Consider the following 9345-nt stretch of genomic DNA (forward strand, 5'->3'; position numbering starts at 1 on the left):
CCCTGGATGTAGACGTATATCCTCGCTGGCCAATCTTAGGAATTGGACTGGTCTTACGTCAACTGATCTATTTCGAGCTGCTCTAAATAGAATAAGATGGGTCAATGTGGTCGCCAACATCTCTAGAAGATAGGCACATTTAGAAGAAGTTACGGAGATGTTGAAGAAGAAGTATGACAACAAAGCTTAAACGCAAGTAAAGCGGCGGGATCTCTTAATGACACAATCTGAAAGAACAAACACCTTAGACAAGACACAAAAACAAAAATCTATAAAGCAGCAATTAGACCTATATTAACATACACGGCGGAGACAAGATCTGACACATCTAAAACGAGACGACTACTAAAAACAATAGAGATGAAAATACTCGAATATCGACGAATATCAGGGAAAAGACATAAATGGTTGGGTGACAAAACGGAAACAGGAGTGGAACAAACACATCAGTAGAATGGCAGAGGATAGGATAGAACGAATAGCACTAGATAAGTCACCAAATTAGCGAAGAAGTATTAGCAGATCAAGAAAAAGATAGTGCGATAATTTAAACAATTTAGGAGGCTCATAATGAAGCAGAAACAGGCTTTAAAGCCTACATATAAGAAGGAAGAAGAAGAAGATATTACGGATACTAACATATGCATCTCTCGCATGGGGATACATCTGTATCACAACAAAGAAGAGTATACAAGCGGCTCATAACAGCAGCCTAAGAGAATCAGTTAACGTACCGAGATACGTAGCTGAACGATTCCTATTTAGGGAACTACTATCAGTCAGGGTGACAGACATGGTGGCTGAAAAAGCCAGAACAAAATTTTCTGAACTAAAGAACCACCCAAGTCCTATATTGTGAAAGATAATAATGAGATATAATGCCTTTCGTCGATGGAAGCACAAGCATTCGAAACAGCAAATACTGGACTAAAATAAAATGTACTCCCAAGAGAAAGTATAAATTAAAATCAGAGAATAGTTCATAGCTCTATCAATACAGACAAGCGCAATGAAAACTGTGTCGCCCCTAATAAATATTTTATTTTTAGACACTCTATAAAAAAAATACAAAAAAATTAAAAAAAACGGCTTCGGCCAACAAAAAAATCAAAACAATACTAACAAAAACCGGCGTAAGCCAACAAAAAAACTAACAAAACCAAAAAAATCCTGGACGTAGGGTTCAAACCATTAAGCACCAAATCTCAGAGCTGAGGCTTGAGGCCCAAGCAAGCAATTTTAGTTTCGCGGACTAGTCATAAGAGGATAACAGGAATAAAGCGCTCATCGCTAGCCTAAATTTGAATCGGCTAGGGATTAGAGTTCTATTACTTAGGACTCCCATATGAAAAGCATTTGGATGATAGTTGTGCCTTATCGTGTATCAGAGTGCTATAGGGAGGAAAGGGATAGTCTGGAGCATTGAAGTGGAGTGGAGTGATTACTGTTTACAGTCGAATTCATACACCTCGCTCCAATGAATTGTTACACCCAAACATAATTCTAAGGGGTGGACAAAATTCAACAATTAAAATATTTAAATTTCGTCGTGTGTAACAATATTTACATATTGTAGTAAAATAGTGATAAAAAAGTAAAAATATTCTCCCTTAATGGGAAGAATATCAATAAGACGCCAATGAGCGAACTAAATACTTAATAAATATCTGGAAGGCCGAATCGGTTGGTAAAGATTTGTAAATTAAGAAAAAATGTCAAAGTTATCCGGAAAGGATGTAGAAATGGCGATAAGGTGTGATTATGAGTCGCAAATTATATTAGTTATAAAACTCAAAAATTTATGTAAATTATAGTGAATTATTCTAAATATATCCAAATAGGATGTAAATATATGTATATATATATATATATATATATATATATATATATATATATATATATATATATATATATATATATATATATATATATAGTAAACTTTTAAATATTGGGGAAATCTGCAGATTTATATATATATATATATATATATATATATATATATATATATATATATATATATATATATATATATATATATATATATAAAAATGTGCACTCGTAAGTGAAAGGGATATTTTCGGTCAATTTGGAGATTAAAAAAGAAAAGAGTTGTGCTACTTTATCTTTTTATTGAATACGTTTCGCCCACTGTTCAATGGGCATCATCAGTTCATCTAAAAGAATGGTATTAGCGATACATCTAATATAAAATTAAATAATTCAAAGACTGTCAGGAACTTGTTTTCTAAAATTAAAACACCTCTTTCCTTTTTGGAACAAGTGAATGTAGTCTATCACATACCCTGTTCTGAATGTGATGCATGTTATATTGGTCAAACTGGCCGTTCCCTTAAAGGACGCCTTACTTCACATCGTAGTGACATTAAACTTTCTAAACATACTTGTGCCCTTGCAGAACATGCAATCAACACCAAACATACTGTGAATTTTGATGGTGTTAGAATTCTCTGTAGAGAACGTAACCTTAATAAGAGACAGTTTATGGAGATGTGTCATATTTTGAAACAACCTAATGCATTAAATAAGAGAACTGATATCAGCAACTTAAGCCAAATTTACCATGCACTAATACTACAAAATTGATTCTTCCGTATTCTACTTTTAAATTATTGGCTTCTTCTTCAACTTCTTTTATTATATCATAACATTTATGTTGGCATCTAAAAAACTTTTCCTTCAATCTCACCATCTGATTGTCAGTTCTGACATTCGAACTTTCAAATACTTTATTTTGTATGATATGATCATGACAGTCAAGATCCCTAGCCTTGCCGTTGTTAATATAACATTTCAAAATTGACAATTAAATTTTTTTGATAGATTTTAGAATCCATCAATGTTTTTAAAAGTTAAATTATAAAACTAATTAATATAAAATTACTTAAATTGGGAATCTTCCGGCATTCTGTGTTTTTGCTGTTTTATTTAGTAAATTAATTTTTGATGTGTCTTCACCATACTAATATCTTAATGCTACAGATCTTTTAAATGTAAGATCGTTTACTTAATTGTTTTTTATATTAGATGTGTCGCTAATACCATTCTTTTAGATGAACTGATGATGCCCATTGAACAGTGGGCGAAACGTATTCAATAAAAAGATAAAGTAGCACAACTCTTTTCTTTTTTAATCTCCAAATTGACCGAAAATATTCCTTTCACTTACGAGTGCACATTTTTTATATTAAATTAAACGGTCATATTCCTTAAAGATATATATATATATATATATATATATATATATATATATATATATATATATATATATATATATATATATCTATATAATATTATATATAATATAATATGTATTAATATTATTATTTATGTGATATGTTTTGTATTATTTAAAATTAAATGTTTATAATATTTATTTTAGGCTTTTGTATTTCAAAATAATTACTGTTTTACCGAGAACTGTCAATTTTGAAATCCGTTAGTGTCATGTCTAATTGGCAAATCCTTTACATGTTTGGTTCATACGCTGGTGGTTGTGAGTTCGAATCCCAATTATGAATTTTTTATTTTTGAAATATTTGAAAACCTCACGTTAATCTTATTAAATATATGTAATATACGCAAAAAACATAAATTTTAAAATAAAATGAAAATTTACAACATAATCCGAGTTGTTGTTTTTTATTTTTATCTTCGTAAAGTAAATTAATGTGGCAGTTTTAAATACTTAGGTATGAATATTACATTTTAATTTATATTGTATTATTATATTGAATTATGATGCAGTGTATTTATGGTATTGTATGTTTTATATTAATAACAAAATAAACAATGAATTTTAATGCAGAGTATGTGTAAAATTTTATTTTGCATTTAACTCCTTTTATACATATATAAAAATAAAAATATATATTTTCATTAAAATTGTGATACAATCCTTCATTTACTATACTTCTATTACAGGTCAAATGTTTATATACAGCAAACGATGCACCATATACCTAAATAACTAATTCTTTTTCTCTTTCTGCTCTCTCTTACCTATAGCATTACATATGTAATGATTATGCAGATTGACTCCTATATAAATTTTTAACGGCGAACGCGTGTATAGAGGTATAACTTCTACCGGCAGTCCCACTGGACTGCCACACCCATTTTTTAACTTTTTGATTGCTTTTTCTACCTCTGACTTTAGAACGTTTGGTTCTCTCTCTGCAGTGAACTCCTCGTGATTTGCATTCTGGGGATCATCTGTATATAGACTTTGACAATATTTTCTCCATACCTCCGCAATCCCTTTCTCGTCATTTATATTATGTTGGTTTTGATCTACTATTGTTTGTGTGATTGGTTTAAATTCACTGGATAGATATCGGACTTTGTTATATAGCTCATGGGATTCATAATGGTTTGCATGTCTCTCTAGTTCTTCGCATTCTTCATTTATATGTTTATTTTTATCATCACTACATGCTCTTTTAATTTCTCTATTTAACCTTGCTAATTCGTTTTTGTTGCTGTCGCTTTGATATATGAGAGATTGAATTCTTCTTCGCTCCTAGAGAAGTTGCAGTGTTTAGTTTGTCATCTAGTATTTTCTCATGATGATCTTTTTTTCGGTTTTGGTTTTTTCTACAAAGGTTTCTATGGCATTTCTGAAGTCTTTCCATATTAATTTCTTTTAGGTTGTCTTGTGTGTTTAACATACTAGTTTCCTTTAATGCATCTCTAAATGTTTTCAGATTGGAAATCTCCAGCCTGTTTTGATTTTGGTGCGGCATTGTTCTTTTTAGCTTCATCTTGAAGCAACGCCATAACAATTTATGATCGGATCCACATTCAGCTCTTGGTCTAGTTTTTATGTTTGTAAAACATATCTTCCATCTGTTTCTTATTAATATGTAGTCGATTTGGTTCTTGTATTCTCTATTATTCTATTAAACGTTCACCTCGGCTGTTTCTAATACCTAACCCATAGTTTCCTACATTTTGGATGTTATCATTTTTGTTTCTCCTACCTTAGCGAAAATATTTTTTATTGTGTCTTCAATAACGGAGTATACGTCTTCCACTTCATTGTCTAACGCGTCTGAGGTTAGCATATAGACCTGAAGAATGTGCATTTTTTTGGTCATGCTAATAAGGTTATTTTTAAAAGTATATCATTTATCGGTTGGTAATCATACACGTATTGTAAAACTTTTTAGTCACCATAATTGCAACACCATTTCTTCCTGTGTTATTTACTCCCGATATGTATACAACATGATCTGCCGTTCTGAAGTGTCCTTGTCCTTTCCAATTGGTCTCCGAAAGTCCGCATATTTCTGTATCCTCTCTTTCGACTTCTCGTTGTAGTATATGTAGTTTGCCGGGTTGCAATAATCCTCGAACATTCAATGTTTCTATTCCCATTGCTTTTCTTAACTGAAAATCTGATTTTCTTCCAGGCGACGATTTCGCATGTGTTGCCTGGTTGCTCACAAACACATGCCCGGTAGCCCATTTGACACTAGTTGGCCCAGAACCAACTGATCACTAATCGGAACCAAGCGATCGCTAATCGGATCGCTAAGCATATCTAACTGACTCGATACATTCGTGATGGTGTAGTCACGGAAATATAATCAGGTGGTTTCCCCTTGCCTGTCTGATAAAGCTAGAAGAGTTTCGGTATGAATCATTAGAACAAACATACGAACACATAAAAACCTGCATGAAGACAGCAGCCCTAGAAGCTCTTGGAGAAGCGGACCAAAAATACACCCACCAAACTACGAAATTAACCGAAGACACACTAACATGCATAAAAGAGAAAAAATAACTTCATATAAAATACCTGAACACAAAAAACTATGAGGACTTGGAACTATACAGAAAAAAAAATAAAGAAGTGAAAAGAAAAGTAGCAAATGAAAAAATGAAAGATGGGAAAAAACATGCACAGAGATAGAACAGCACATAGGAGGAACGAGAAATTCAGAGTCATGGCGCATCTTAAAGTCGCTCCAAAGAAATAAGACAGAGAAAATCAAGATCGGTCAAATCAAAGAAAACGAATGGCAAGAATACTATAAAAAATTGCTAACCGAAGACCGCCCCGAATTCAAACAATCAGAAATAGACGGAATAGAAATCTAATCACATGACGAAATCGAATTAAGCCTAGCTGAGGTAAAAAGAACGATCAAAAATCTAAAGAACAAAAAAGCAGAAGGTCCCGGCGAAAAAACGGATCGGAAAAGTTATTCCGTATGATACATAAAATGTTTGAGAGAGCACTGAATGGAGAAGACTTACCGGCAGAATGGATCCAAGCATATATGACATCAATATACAAGAAAGGAAATAGAAAAAACTGCGAAAACTTTTGGGGAATCAGCATTATATCGTCTATAGGCAGACTGTATGGAAAGACCATAAAGGAAAAATTAGAAATATATGTACAAGATAAAATCGGAGAAGACCAGGCAGGTTTCACAGCGGGGAAAGCATGCTTAGATCACATTTACACGGTCGAACAATTAATAGAAAAAAGAATGGCCAAAGAAAGATCCGTCCATCTGGCTTTTGTTGATCTTAAGAAGGCATATGACTCAATACCTAGAACCAAGCTATGGGAAGCAATGGAAAACATCGAAGTTCCACGAAGATTAATAAACGCGGTAAAAGCACTCTACAAGAATAACGAAGTAGCTATCAAAACGGGCAATAGAATATGCAGTCCATTTAAGACGACAAAGGGACTACTACAGGGTTGCTCCACATCCCCCACCCTGTTCAAAATATTCCTGGAAAAAACCCTGAAACCATGGAAAAGAAAGTGCGAAGGAATGGGTATACCAGTAAGGAACGAATATCTATATACGCTAAGTTTTGCCGACGACCAAATAGTGATCGCACAAGACGAGGATGACCTCAGTTTTATGATGAGAAAACTGGAGCAGGAATATACAAAGAATGGGATGGAAATAAACCTAAAGAAAACTGAATACCTAACAACGGAGAATACAGAAATAAAACAGCTGGAAATAGACGAAGGTAAACAAATCAAAGGAACAGACAAGTATAAGTATTTAGGTTTCATAATATCAAACAAAGGAACAACGGAGGAAGATATAAAAAATAGACTAGGACAAACAAGAGACTGCATACGAAAATTGAACCCGGTACTATGGGATAAGAACATCAGCATGAAAACAAAGAAAAAAATATATAATACCATGACAAGAAGTATCCTCACTTATGGGTGTGAAAATTGGACAATAAATAAGAAAACCAAAAACAAAATAAGAGCAACAGAGATGGAATTTCTAAGGAGAAGCTGCAGAGTAACAAGAAGAGATAGAATAAATAACATGGAGATTAAGAGGAGAATGGGCATGAACTCCGACATAATAGACTACATCGAACAGAAGAGGTTAACCTGGTACGGACATGTCAGAAGAGCAGACCAAAATCGGTGGATAAATAGAATAACAGAGTGGAGCCCGATAGGAAGAAGAAAGAGAGGCAGACCCCGAAGATCTTTCAGAGATGAGGTGGACGAAGCAATGAGTAGAAGAAACCTACAGGAAGGGGACTGGCTAAACAGGAAAAATTGGAGAAAACGGTTGAGTGAAGGAATACAGTGAAAACTGTGGAAATCCTTGTATATATATATATATATATATATATATATATATATATATAATTTTCTTGGGTATATTTTAGGTTCTGTCGGTCTGGAATTAAAACAATTCTATTTTCTAGTCACTTAATATTTCGCCAACTGATTGTTAGCTTCATCAGAAGTGCACTACAAATTTATTAAAACAAAGAGATAAGTTTCCTAACATATAAAGGAGTGAAGACATCCGAGGCACGAGAAGACTACGTGAGAATTAGGAATAGAGTAAACCAAGAAATAGATATCATCAAAAAAGAACACTGGGAGAAATTTGGATTCCAGAAAAAGGTGTGGAAGATGATAAGGAGACGAAAAACAGGAACCAATGAGTTTGTACGCATAAATAACATTATGAAGGAACAATGGACTGAGCATTTCTCGAAATTATATGGAGAAGGAGAAGATAAGAGCAGAGAAAGAATCATTAACGAAACTCACAATAGAGTACTAATATCGGAAGAAGAGCTACAAGAACGAATAAAAAAATTAAAAAACAGAAAAGCTCCTGATAAGATAAACAATGAACTGCTGAAATATGGAGGAACAACACTACGCAAATGGTTCCTAAAATTATTTGTCGATATAATAAATACCGGAGTAGTACCAGCGGAATGGAAGGAAAGTCTCCTGCTACCGATACTTAAAAAGGGAGACTCGAGAAATCCTGAAAATTATAGAAGCATTAGTCTGATAAATAGATTAACTTAAAATTGTTAACGGCAGTCATAAAAGATAAAATCGAGGAAAAAGCGAACATGGCAGATGAACAACAAGACTTCCGGAAGAACCGCAGCACAGTAGACGCAATTTTTATTATCAGACAAATAATAGAGAAGTCTATTGAATATGGATAACCAGCATACATGTGCTTTGTAGATTTAAAAAGTGCTTTTGACAGGGTGAAGCGAAATGACATCTTAAATTTATTACAAGCTGAACAAATAGACCATCAAATAATAAGGACAATTAATGAAATTAACAAGAACAACAAGACCAGAGTTATAATGCCAACAGGGAAAACAGAATGCATAGAACTAAAAGGAGGAATCTGCCAAGGAGACTCGCTCAGCCCATTGTTATTCAATATGGTGATGAATCAAATAATTCACGAAGTAAGAAAATGACACAGATACCACATTAGAGTGCATAAAATCACGATACTATGCTATGCCGATGATGCAGTACTAATTGCTGATAACAAATATAACTTACAAAGGCAGCTCCACACCTTCAATATCACAGCAAATAAACTTAATATGAGAATATCAGTAGAAAAAACTAAATGTATAGTGATCAGTAAAGAGCCGCTTAGATACAAACTAGAAATAGACGGCAAAATTGTAGAACAAGTAATAAAATGCAATTACCTAGGAGTAGAGATCACTAGTGACAGGGATATAAGTAAGTGGTTGCCTCCGAGAAACCATATGGAGAAACAAATATCTGAGCACGGAAATCAAAATGAAAGTATACAAGATAACAGTAAGACCAATCCTAACATATGCAGCGGAGACAAGGACCGATACAAGAAAGACGAAACAACAAATCAACAATATCGAAATGAAAGTATTAAGATCAATAGCGGGCATATCATTAAGAGACAGACAAACCAACAGAAGTATACGCGAACAATGCAACAAAATTCGAAATATTAACAGGTGGATAAAAACAAGAAAAAAAACAGGAACGAACAT

The sequence above is a fragment of the Diabrotica undecimpunctata genome, chromosome 6, assembly GCF_040954645.1.
Source record: "Diabrotica undecimpunctata isolate CICGRU chromosome 6, icDiaUnde3, whole genome shotgun sequence".
Lineage (NCBI taxonomy): Eukaryota > Metazoa > Arthropoda > Insecta > Coleoptera > Chrysomelidae > Diabrotica > Diabrotica undecimpunctata.